The 13,221-nt window shown below is 38.8% G+C and overlaps 1 long non-coding RNA gene across 1 annotated transcript in view; it reads left to right on the forward strand.

Moving 5' to 3' along the window:
* Positions 1–11,508: 11,508 nt before the first annotated feature.
* Positions 11,509–13,221, forward strand: part of LOC116696994 (uncharacterized) — a 12,066-nt gene continuing 10,353 nt past the window's right edge. The window contains exon 1 of the long non-coding RNA XR_004333881.1: positions 11,509–11,521. This is a non-coding gene — a long non-coding RNA (uncharacterized LOC116696994). The remainder of the gene's footprint in view (positions 11,522–13,221) is intronic.

Genomic DNA, 13,221 nt, shown 5'->3' on the forward strand with positions numbered 1-13,221 from the left:
GGGTCAATTTGACAACATGAGGGTTAAATTACGTTAACAAACATACTAATTTAAAACCATCATCTTTTCTAAAAAGTTTTAATTTTTTTTTCAATTCATAACGTTAACCTTATGTTTCAAAACTTTCCAGTTTACCTGGAAACGTAATTGAGAAAGCAGGTTCGTTGTATGGTGACAGACATTTAATGAGACAAGTTTGGCAGGGGGAGATGAGAAGGAAATCTTTTGAAAGATCAATACTAACATGTCAAAAATTACACTTTTGCTTCATGGTGATGTGCGAGGGAACATTCTGTTTGGTGTAAATCTAACACCAGCAGCTTCTGTGTGTGTTTTACATTCGGTACAAGGAAACCATAGGCCAAATTTCAGAAAACGCTTTTGCTCAAATGTTCACTTTGTTTTTTTTTTAGTTTGAAGCTGCAATCTGTGTGTATTCAGCCCCTTATTAACCATCAATAGCAGCTCATTAACAGAGGTGGGATTTTGATGAAATTACCAGGCTCACCTGGCATGTATCTAATAAGTAGCACATTAGAAGGCAATAACATGTTTATGGGTAACAACAATTAGATGATTTAAAGTATGATGAGTCTAAAACACAAAACACAAGGTACACAGGGCACCGCACCACTCCGGTGAGTGGAAAGGGGGAGGGAGAGATAAACAGACTTAGCAGGGGGAGGTATTGGAGTGATGGAGTGTTGATGTGGATCTAATTCTGACATTTTTTGTGATGGATTGAAATAATTCCCAATGGTCCCAATCTTGGAACAAATTAAAATCTGGGTTCCAGTGAAAGAGCAGGAATCTGCTCCATTTTCCTACACTTGAAGTTTGCCTTCTGTCTTCACTACATACATGTCACATAGGGTGCCAACTGATCTACACTGGCACATTAGAAACCTAGTAGTTATATTTGTTTGAAGGCTACGGCTGCAAATTAGCTCTTAAAGGCTGACAGGGAAGATTTCCGTGGAGGTCTTCAGCCTCAGGATTATCACCTAAAGGCACAGCGCTGCATAAAATAAGTTGCGAAAAATAATGGACATACTTCACTGGGGAGCATTTAACCTAAGAAAATGCAGGAGTGCATGACCGAAGAGAGCAGTTGAACTTTATTTTTTTGCGGCCCTGCATCTCAGTCTGACCCCAGATTCTCCACTGGGCCCGTCTGTGCTGCTTTAAGGTTTTGTACATCTTCTGCCACGCGCCATGCAACACCGGGAGTGTCTCCGTAGCGGGAGAGTCCTGCCTGGCTGACATGCAGATCGTATTGTCTCTACTTTGTACTTTACAGAACAATTGTGTGTTTATTAAGCTAGTGTTTGCCTTCCACTCCAGGCACTCCCACAGTTCAACTCCATGCCTTATCTTTTCTGATGTTGTCCTGATTAAAAAGATCTGTAAATATGTTTTCCCAACTCCAATTTGAATCTCTTGTTGTCCGTGGTGTTGTATATGATATTATGGGGTATCTTCTGGTAAACTGACTGGATCCTCTCACTGTTTCACTTCCTGCCTGGCGGTCCAAACGGCCCGGGGCTCACGTTAAAATGGACTTGGTGCGTATCTTTAGTTGACACGCGACCAAGTCTATAAACCTCTTTTAATCAACAGAGGTTGATTAAATATTCCGCCTGCAACTAAACTTATCATTGCATTTTCCTCAGAATTAAAATCCACATCAACACTCTCCCTCCCCCTTTCCATTCACCGGGGTGGTGCGTTGCCCTTTGTACCTTGTGTTTTGTGTTTTAGATTCATTATACTTTAAATCATCTCATTTTTGTTACCCATAAACGTGTTATTGCCTTCTAATGTGTTACTAATTAGACACATGCCAGGTGAGCCTGGTAATATCATCAAAATCCCACCTCTGAACTGTACCTTCATCTGAGTGCTTATAGAGACAGTACTGACTGTTTAATGAGCTGCTGTCGTTGGTTAATAAGGGGCTGAACACACACAAATCGACGCCTCAAACTCAATGAAAACCAAAGCCATCATTTGAGCAACGGCATTTTTTGAGGTAATCTGGCCTACAGTTTCTTTGCGTTGAATGTAAAACATACAGAAGTAATGTGTTTCCACAGACTCCGCATGTGTTAGATATACACCGAATAGAATGTTCCACATTTGGCAGGACTTTCTTCCACCTGATGAAACAAACAATACACTACTTCTATTCAGAGTAATAAACACGTCAAATCACACAGAAATTACACTCTACCACAGTCAGGAAAATTGGCTCCGATGCTGCACAGCTGTTGCTTTTAACTTGTGATCCCATATCGAATGAAAGCAAGCTGAAGTAATGGATTGTCTTAAAACTGTATGCAGAATGGCCAAAAGAGCTTTTGGATTTTTTTTTCAAAGATTTTTTTTCATCGCTCCACTAATGGAAGCACACAATCTCCTTTTAAAAACGTATCTGATATTCATTTCAATTCAACTTTACATATAGTATCAAATCATAACAAGAGTTATCTCAAGACTTTACAGATAGAGTAGGTCTAGACCACACTCATTTATAATTTACAAAGACCCAACAATTACAGTAATTTCACCAAGAGCATGCATTGAGGCTGAATCTTTCCGGTGTTTCTAACCATCTTGACGCTGCTGTCACCGGTCAACCTAAGCACAGTTAGACGTTTCTTCCCCTTTCATTTGGAGTGGTTCAAATACAGACCATGCTTTATTATTTGGATGGTTGTGTTATTTTGTGAGAATGGATACAATATATGAGGAGCATAAGTGGCAGTGGAAAACAAGAGGCCTTTTTCTTGGAAGACATTTTGACATGTTAGTGGGGAAAGCAGGTAATAAAAAAAGAATGCTGCTTGGGTTTCAGCTTCCTGTAATGGGGCTTGCTGCGTCACTGTCACACTGTCCTGATTTACTGGGAGACTTAATTAGAAAAAAATGTGATGTGATGGTAACACCTGTACTTTCCTAAGACAAGTCCAAATTGAAATGGAAATTAACATATAGTAGATAGTACCTTTGTCTTACACCTTTTGTCTATTTTTCTGACTATTTAGAGCAGTGGTGGAATAAGTATTCAAATCTTTTACTTAAGTAAAGCAAGAGTATGTTTGAATAAAAGAAAAATCTGGAAAATCCTCACTATTGTTTATCATAAAACATTGTATTTTTATAAACTGAATATGTTTTTTGTGCAAAAATCTTAATTTGTAAAGTAAATAAAGCTGTCATGTTAATGTAGTGGCGTAAAAAGTACAATATTTCTATCTGAAAAGTAGTAGTGTACTCTGCTGGGATTCATATTTATCATTGTTTTCCCCACAAAAAAGGATCTGAAAGTACATCTTCTCTTTCTCCCTCATTGAGAAATTAACAGACTGAGTCCTTTACTCGAGTCCGACCTGCGGCCCTTTTCCATGTGTCATCCCCCATCTCTCTCCCACCTTTCCTGTCACTGTCATTCTAAAATGAAGGGAAAAGCTTTAATAATCTTTAAAAAAAAAGATGGCTGGAAAGATTTAGCCTTAATCAGACCAAGACTCAGACATAGAGTCTGTTGTGCACCAAAATCGGCGACTAGCATACGTATCAGAATGCTAAGTTTGGTTAGCATCTTTCATTTGTTTTGGTTCTTTGTGAGCTAGTTAGCTTGTAACTGGCATTGGCTGACAGTGTTAGGGGTTGGAAAACATCCGATAATATCTGCTACAATGTCACAGTTTGTTCACAATGTCATATTTTTATTACGTTATTAAATATACACGTCCGTATCAGAATGGTAAGTGTAGTTAGCATTTATTTGTTTTTGTTCATGGTTAGCTTACAACTGGCAGTAGCTAACACCGCATTAGTGGTTAGGAAACATACAATAATATCTGCCCCAATGTTGTAGCGTGTTCACAATGTCATATTTATATTACATTATTAAATATACACGCCTCCATTTGAAAACAGTAAACCTTAGTCTGCATTGTCCAATTAAACAATGTTAACACAACACACATGATGCGTTGTGTTTTTTAGAACCCCTTTGTGCATGTAAATATCTGCTGATTAAGTAAATGAGCTTATACGAATGGGGGGGGGGGGGGGGGGGGGGGTGGTAGGGCTTGTGTGGGATTGCTGCTCAGGGTGTTTCTTTCAGGTAATTTCTTGTGTCAAAAACAATATATTAGACATTCCTGTTTCTTTTTCATTTGCATATATTATTACCTACTGATTAACTGCGTATGAATATTGGTGGTGTTTTTCTTTTTTCTTCATTTCTGCAGGTTATGATCCATGTGTAAACAAGCCTCACGCTTTTTCATGACTGTTATTCCTTTAGCATCCTGTAGTTTGGCTCACTGCTGCACAACGGTGTGTTTAGCCTGTGCTAATGAAAAGAGCTGGTAACCCATCATGCTTTGTTTGTCCCCGCTGCTGCTCCTTTTCTGCAGTAACATTGGCGGGGAAAAATGCATATTTATTAGACCTGTGTTGGATGTTGCTGTGTTTCTTCTTCTCCTTTTTTCATGTCTTTACACAGAGCTGAATAAAATGTAACAATATCAGCAAAACAGCCCATGGTCAGCAGAAAAATAAAGTAAATAATAAGGCATTCGTGATTCTGCTATGGTTGGTGCACACAGGAGCTGCTAACCGGTCTGAGGGGGAAATAAGAAGAAAACAAGATGCAACGCAAGAGGGCTTCTTCAACTTTGCAGCCTCAGACCCAAAATACCAATTTATCCCCTTAGCCCTCATTTAGACATATTGCCTCTTTTGTCATGCGAGCAGGACAGGCAGCACTGATTTTGGACCCACTCCTTAATTTTAAAAGTGCTCTCCACTGCTATAAAAACGTCAATAAATCATTACCACATTCAGTTTTGAGATATGGGTAACATTTTGGGACAAATTAGATGCTTGGAAGATTGGCAGCCTCTGTTGCAGCACAGTATTTAACACAGTCTCACCACGTTGGATTTGGCAGGAAATCACTTAAAGTGCTTTATGGCACAAAACAAGGGGAGAGTGCAGTTTTTCCAAAACAAATGAAGCGGAAGCTTTCAGAGTTTCTTCCACTAACAGTTAGTGGATGTAAAGCCAAGGACTCAAGGTAGGAAAGGGATTTATGAGCGACTTGGTCCTAAAAGACCAAACCAATTGTTGTGCATGTTTTATCCATTTCTTCTTCAGAATCACACCAACTTTGCATCACAGCTTTTATATGATCACAAATAAATGAGCAGAATCTTAGTGTATATCGAATCGGGAAACATCCTCCGAGCTGGAACAAACACTCAAATGATATTTATTATCTTCTTCTTTTTGTTGGACTCAGATTCTAATTACATACTTGACTCTTGACGTAGGTAGAAGAAGATTCATTAATTAATTAATAAATGTTCAGTATATTTCTAATGGAAAGTTTTGTTGAACCTAATCTCCAGAAACAAACACTTTTGATCATATTCCTACTATGTGCAAATTAAAGGGGCATTTCCATGAAGTCCAGAGATTTGTGAGCAACTGATTTAAAAAAGACTAGTTATGCAGCAGAACCTGAGATATCCTGATTTTATCTGGGTTAAGTGAAAGAGAGGTTGGGTTTTACAGCCGTGCGATTCACACCCTGTGATGGGGTGCCGTTGTTCTTCTAGTGTATACGTTGACATGTTTAGCCTAAATGTCTATCATTTCATTATGTTGTCACCTTTTTTCTTTTATTTTTCTTTGAGTACAATTTTTCCACTAGTCTTTTAATCCCTGCCTATAATGCAACTCACAGTGTTTTTCATTAGATCCTACTGTGCCTATGGTGAATGAAGATAAAACACCTTTCTATCTCCACACCCTCAGTTTGTTAAGCAGGCTTGCTGTTACAAATGTGTAGTTGCCAAGCTCAAGATAGGATCATCATGATCATGCCGTCCTAGCAACATATTCAACGTTTTTTGGTCAATCAACTATGCGGTTAGTCGGCTTATCATTTCAGCTGTACTCTTATGAGGGGTGGGGGACAAAATCAATACTGAAAAGTATTACAATATTTTTCATGGCCACATGGTAGATGGGCACAATCAATCTTTTATCATATGAATTGCACATGAGAATTCAACTTTTTAGTACTGACATTATTAAAACAATTGCTTTTTCAGTCCACTAGATTGTAAAATAAAAAAAACAGAACTGTATCATTTTAGATAACACAGATGTTTACAGAGTTTTCCTTTGGGGACATAATTTGAAGTTGTAAAATGGGTAATAAATTGCAATATATTGAATATTGCAATATAATTAAAATCGCTATAACATTGTATTGTGACCTAATTATTGTGATGATATTGTATCGTGGGGCATCTAGTGGTTCCCACCCCTACTTGTAGGCCTATGTTTTGTTCTATATATTGTTTGGCAGTTTAATTTATAATAAAACATTGTCACATATACACTACATGAGTTTTGGGTGTAAAAATCTTAGTGTGTAAAGTACAATTTTATCTCTTTCTTTCTCTACAGTGTAGCGGAGTAGAAGTAGAAAGTGGCATGAAAATAGGACGACAATCAGTCCTTGGTAGACTTTCTAAAAACCACCATACGGACATGTTAGCAAGGTTAAAAACTTGATTTTCATCTATAGGATTTTTAAAATCTATACCCTACTGTACCAAGTTGGTAAAATGTCACAATTTTCCATCTCCACAGCCTCAGTTTGTTAAGCAAGCTTTCTGTTACGAATGTAATTGCCAAGCTCAAGATAGGATCATCATGATCATACTGTCCTTACTGGTGACATACTGACGTGTTTACATGTACATCATTTTAAGTTTTTTGCCCTTATTCCAATAAAAAAAAATATTCCGACTAAGCCATTTACATGGCTAATGAAAGAGGATATTCCACTAATGTTCCTGTTTACATGTAGCAAAGTATAAAAGCGGTGTGCGAACACAGCCTCCATCTTTCATTCCTTCAACCAGCTTCTGGAAAAGGGTGTTTGTAGTGATGTGTGCACGTATCCAAAAACCTGTTTATTTCCAAGTCTTTAACAATATTTCAAAGTAGCTTTAGTTCTCCTTCTTACTGGGTCTGTAGTCTTGCCGTTGGCGGTTTGGTTTGTTTACAACAACCATAGCAACGCTAACCATAAGGCTGTAACCTGCGGTAAAAACACAGATTGTGACGCATTGTGACACATATACTACATGTCCAAAAGAATGCCTCTAAAACCCAAATAATACCAGAATACCCCATGTCTTAATTGGAAAAAGGCCTTTGTTGCGCCCCAGTCTAGGGGTGCCCAGGACACAACATAAACTAGTCTAATTGGCCCCCTCTTCCCCGTCCCCCTAGCAGCCACAAAACTTAATTGTTGGTCCCAATGTATTTATTGGACACAATTATATGTATCTCACATAAATGTTAATTAAACAAAGGTATAACGTAACTAAACTATAGGGTGGCCTACTATCGAAACAACAAACAAAACAACCCTGTCTTGAAAGTAAGAAGGTAACCTACCAAACCATAAAGGCCAAAAGAACAACAATAACTTACCTTTCTAACTAAGGAAAACAGGAGAAAACTAAACACAACTAAGGGTCCACCCATACAATTGGAAACTGAACTGTACATAAACAAAAAGCAACATGTGGCAGGTTGGGAGGCGAGGAGAAATGGAGAAGTAGCTCAGTCCATAGGGAGTTGGGTTGGGAACCGGAGGGTTACTGGTTCAAGTCCCCGTACGGACCAAAGTATGGTGGTGGGCTGGTAGCTGGAGAGGTGCCAGTTCACCTCCTGGGCACTGCCAAGGAGCTCTTGAGCAAGGCACTGAATCCCCAACCGCTCGGGGCGCCTTTCCATGGGTAGCCCCCTCACTCTGACATCTCTCCATTAGTGCATGTATAGGTCCTGAGCATGTGTGTGTAATTCAGGCCTGTGTGTAATAACAACAGAGTGAAAAGTGTGGTTTCCCCGTGTGGGATTAATAAAGTATAATAAAAAAATAAAATATATATATGTTGCTCCCTTAAATAGCCGGTGGTGCACAGCTGCAGTCAATCCCGGATCGGACTTAGCTGCCCCCACCAATCAAACTCCAGCAGTGGCACAGCGCTATTTGCATAGGGAGACAACAGGACACATGCGCACACACACACACACAGCGAGACAAACAAATACAACCACAGTTGTAGCACCTTATTCAGAATATCCAATCGGAATATGTGACCTGTATCAAATTTAGAATATTGCCATATTCTAAATAATAGTGTAAGATTGGTGTGTATACATTGTTCTATGTATTGTTGGGTAGTTTAACTTATAATAAAACATTGTAACCTATAAACAAGATTGGTCATGAGATGAAGCATCTTGATTACTTTCTCAGATTTGATAAAAGCTCAAGAGACGATGGGCGACGAGGAAACTGATCTTCATGTGGCACATGCAGTATACAAAATAAATAAAGAGGCATGTTTATTGCTTATATTGTATAAATGTGTCTGTGTTTACATGATAAGGTTTGTAAGCTAATGTTGAGGATAGATCTTCTTTCCAATAAAAGAAAAAGAAAAAAGTAAAAGAAAACACCATCGAAGACCCTGGACTACAAAGTGTCCCAGTTAATTCCGTGACTTTAGTGAAATGCTGCATATAAATGAAAAGAGCTCATGCCAATATTTCTTGTTCTTTTTAATTTTTCAGGAAGAACACAAAGAAAAACGCAGAGACGCAATTTTCTTCCTCTTGGCCCCACAGTTGATTGGATGGATTATAATAAACATCATAAAATAATACAGAAAATAAACAACGTTAACCACGCGTTTGAAACTGTGAAGCGTTTCACGTGTGCCGGTTGCTGGAATATGACGTACTCTTGAAAAGTAAGAGAAAATTTAGTCGTTTTGTATGATAACGTACATTTTAGGAGACAGAGTAGAGATGTGAAGGAAATTTAATATTGAGTACGGCCATACTAGTATTTTTGCATTTTTCTTCTTCCATTTTCTGAATTAGACTAAATGTGTTTTTTCTAGACATCCAGACACTGGAAGACCAGTTATCCATAACACTGACATTGTGGTTTATTGATTGTCCAAGTAATGTCCTTATCATTATGTTGTAATTCAGCGCATTTTCAATTTAAACTTATACCTACAACTGCATTACAATAATCAAACGTGCAGCAACATCCAAACACAGCTTTATCAAATTTACATTGAGAGTGAAGTTAAAGAACCTTAAATTAAAATAATTTCCTCATTTCACAAAGAACCACAGATTAAGATTTGGATGTTTTTGAAATACTCACTTTTGTTGAAGCAGGAGACTGGCTGGATTGTTGGCACAACTTAAATTTTAAATGCTGATAATTTAGGCCTATAACAACAGGGCTTGATATTAACTTTTTGAGGCACTTGTCCTTTGGGCAAGTACATGTACGTTTCACTTTGTCCATGCACAGAAGTCACTTGTATGGGTAAAGATTTCTCATTTTACAATTTTTTTTCTAATTCAGAAAATGCAGAAACAAACCGTTGAAAGCATCCAAACACTATCAACATTAAAACAATTCAGTTAAAACAGTAGAAACAAATGTGTCCCAAGAATAGATTTCCACTTCAACAAGAAAAAAGGATCTCCAGACAACGTCATACAAAGTAATACTTTGCACGCCAGTGTGCAGTGCATCAGGTAGTGGTGACTTGAACTTGAAATTATACTATCTATCTAAAATAATTTTGTAGAAAATGGATTTTGCCACTAAGTGTTGGTGTTAACTTTTTTCTTCTTCTGCAATTTCACTTTCTACCCGGCAGAGGCTGATTTACCAAGGCATATTTTAAAAGGTGTAGCTATACGTTACAGTTGATTATTAGCTGATATCTACTGCGGCAAGGCGCGGAGCTGAGGTTTTACACTAACTGACGGTTCATTTTGTTTGAGTTTTAACTCAACTAGTTAACTAGTGGGGCAAGTCAATTTCTCTTCCACTTGCCCTACAAAAATCCACTTTTCTCGGACAAGCCTTAACGTTGAGCCCTGAACAATATCCAGTTGTTACTCGTGCAAAAGTAACATAAGTATATTTTTACAGTGTATTTAGCATGGTAAGGTACAACACTATGGCCTTGTAGTGTATGTGATTTGCAGCAAAAGGACAACTCATACAAAACCTCTGGTCCTTTAAACAGCGGACATAAAATGAGTCACGAGCTACAGTTTTGCTCATTATTGATACAAAACTGTTATGATATAAAACTATGTATGTTTTGCATTGCAACCTATTTTGAGTCAAACTGGAGAGAAGAAATTGGTGAGAGTTGAGTCATTGTAAAGAAGAAATGAGGCTGATAAGGAGGACAGATGAGAAAGAGAGGAATAAAAAGAGAGGAGCTCGGAGGGGACGAGTGTCGGTAAGAGTATATCAGCAGGAAGTCACAGGTACTCAAGGGCTAAACACACACACACACACACACACACACACACACACATGCTCCCCCTCAGGCTCTTGCAAACACAGATGCAAGCAAGCAAATAATACATTCAGACTTTGACACACAAACACACACACACACACACACACACACACACACATACACAGTCACACAAAGAAGCTATCAGGAGGTAGTCACAGGTACACGCTTAAGGGGTAAAAGCATGCACACGTGTCTGTACAGCTACTTTGGTTGAAAGGCACACAGGTGTATATGTGTGAGCATGCACAGAAAGAGAAAGAAAGAGGACGGTCTCTTACTATCACACATATACAAAAGCTCACAAAGAAAATAACTCTGGGTAACTTTTTGTCTCCTGCTGCTTCACTGATAGACAGTATAACAGTACATCAGTCTATTACTCTGAAACTCAATTGAGTGAAAAATAACCAAATCAAGCTTCCATCTAAATAACACCTCCTCTCATCGTATTTTTCTACTTACCACCCTCAGATAATACATACAGGGTTTGACACCTGATGCTGAGATTTCCATGAAAGTTGTTTTGGTTAGTCCGCAAGGGAAAGAGTAAATTTACACAGTTTGATTCGGGGCACAGTACTATTACTGAGCCTGAGTCTGAGAGCGAGCGAAAACATTTACTCAATTATTTATTTATTGCTCTCTGCTTCCTTTCCAAACTATTGCATACACCAGGCCACAGGCATCCATCTAGAAAGACATCTGACACTGGAACCTGCGAAGCCCCCAGTTCCCCATGCCTGGACTGTTCAATGAGATAATGCTGCCAGACAACAAGTGTCATTTCTAGCTAATGAGCACTCAGCTATAAATAAGAAAAGAAAAGAAAAAAAGAGTTATTTTATGAGTAAAATATGGATGTAACTGTGACAGAACTAATGTGGGTTGCAATGTATTTATTTCTTTTTAAATTACAACCACAAATGAGTGTTACAAATGTAAATAAATTGGTCAAAGAATTCTGCATGGCCACTACTTCCACCATCTTTGGCAACATAGTCATGGATGTAAATTAAGAATTGTATACAGTGGGGTGTCTGGGTAGCTAACTTGGTAGAGCGGGCGTCCATATATAGAGGTTTGCTCCTCGATGCGGTGGGTCCGGGTTCGACTCCAACCCTTTGCTGCATGTCATTCCCTCTCTCTCTCCCCTTTCATGTCTTCAGCTGTCCTGTCAAAATAAAGGAAAGTCTAAATCTAAAAAAGAAAAAAAAGAAAGATGTGTATACAGTGTTTAGGGGGAACCCATTTCATTCATATGAGAGTTGCTCAGTGGCGCATGAAAACTTCACAGAGCCAAATTTGACCCGGATGATTGACCTTACTTCTACATTGTGTGGACCATAGAGCAGGCGCACCAGAGACCTCTGCCGCAGTTTAATTGCACAGGTCTTCTAGACTTTCCAAAGGTTAGCAGACCAATGGATCAAATGTATATAGTGAAACAAATCATTTTGTTGGAGTTGTGACTCTTAAAACTATGTATTCACTGATATACAGATGTGTCTTTCGTCGTTTAAGTCCATGGAAAAAAGTATTTTTGGGCCAAAGTTGCAATTCCCCATTTGGCCACTTGGGGACTTGGGTCCTGGGGACCTGAGTCTGGCGAATAAAAATAAACCCTTTCTACATGATGGAGATTTAACTCATGCTAAACGGTTGTAGATTTCATTTTTTAGACCGTCTTTGACATCGATTAATTTCAACAATATGAAAATCTACCAGGAGACCCATACACTTTGTTACGTAATGTTAAAACTTTGTTATTGCTGTGTTGGAAGCTAATTTGAAAAGTCTGCACAACATCACCTACAACAATTAGAATGGCACTCGGAGAGTGCAGACATCCGCCAAGGCCCATGGTGCATTCACATGCCCTTCGGGTTGGTCCAATTTCCGGAGTTGCAAAGGGGTGTTCATAAACTTAAAGCAACGTGGACACCCCAAAGAAGATGAGTTGTATTTTATTATATAGAGCGCTTAAACAACACATTGATAGCTCTTTCCAGTATTTGCATGACAATGAAGAGCAAAGACAAAACAAATCAGGTGAGCCATGAAATATGATCTGGAACTAATTATTCCGATTATTCCGACACCACATAAATGCTAAAATTCGAAATCTCACAATTTGCTCAAAAGGTATACTTGGTAAATTTTTCCTAAAAACAAAATAATATTTTCTAAATGAAAACAATTTATGGACTAATACAATGTGGGCGTCCACAAAGAGCCTTTGGCCCCCACGCAGGTGGGGAGCCCCTAGCCACTAACAGATTGTGCAGCCCACTCTTATTTCCAACCGCCGCTTTGCCCCTGAGCATCTCATATAGACGCACACGGTAAACTGACACAGACACACAGTAACCAATCGGATGAAACGTGGCATTTTCTTCATCTTTGTGTGTGTGTGTGTTTGTGTGTTTAGAGTGCTTTACATAACCATGCTGCTCAGCTGTGCAGTGTCCACAGTTGATTTAAAAGGCAGCTGGACGTGTTCTAACCGGAAGTAAAACGTATGAGCACATTACTCCTGTTCTTAAATTTCTGCATTGGCTCGCCGTCAAAACTAGAATTGATTTCCGAACTCTGCTACTTGTATACCAAGCTCTAAATGGCCTTGCACCTCACTACATACTCCCTGCCTTCTGTATTTCCGGCCAAAGTAGATGGAATGCCCTACCTGAGGACCTGAGGGAGGCCCCCACACGGAACACATTTAGAACCAGGTTAAAACAGTCTCTGTGTGTGTGTGTGTGTGTGT

This window comes from Etheostoma spectabile, chromosome 10 (genome assembly GCF_008692095.1).
Source record: "Etheostoma spectabile isolate EspeVRDwgs_2016 chromosome 10, UIUC_Espe_1.0, whole genome shotgun sequence".
In the NCBI taxonomy this organism is placed as follows: Eukaryota; Metazoa; Chordata; class Actinopteri; order Perciformes; family Percidae; genus Etheostoma; species Etheostoma spectabile.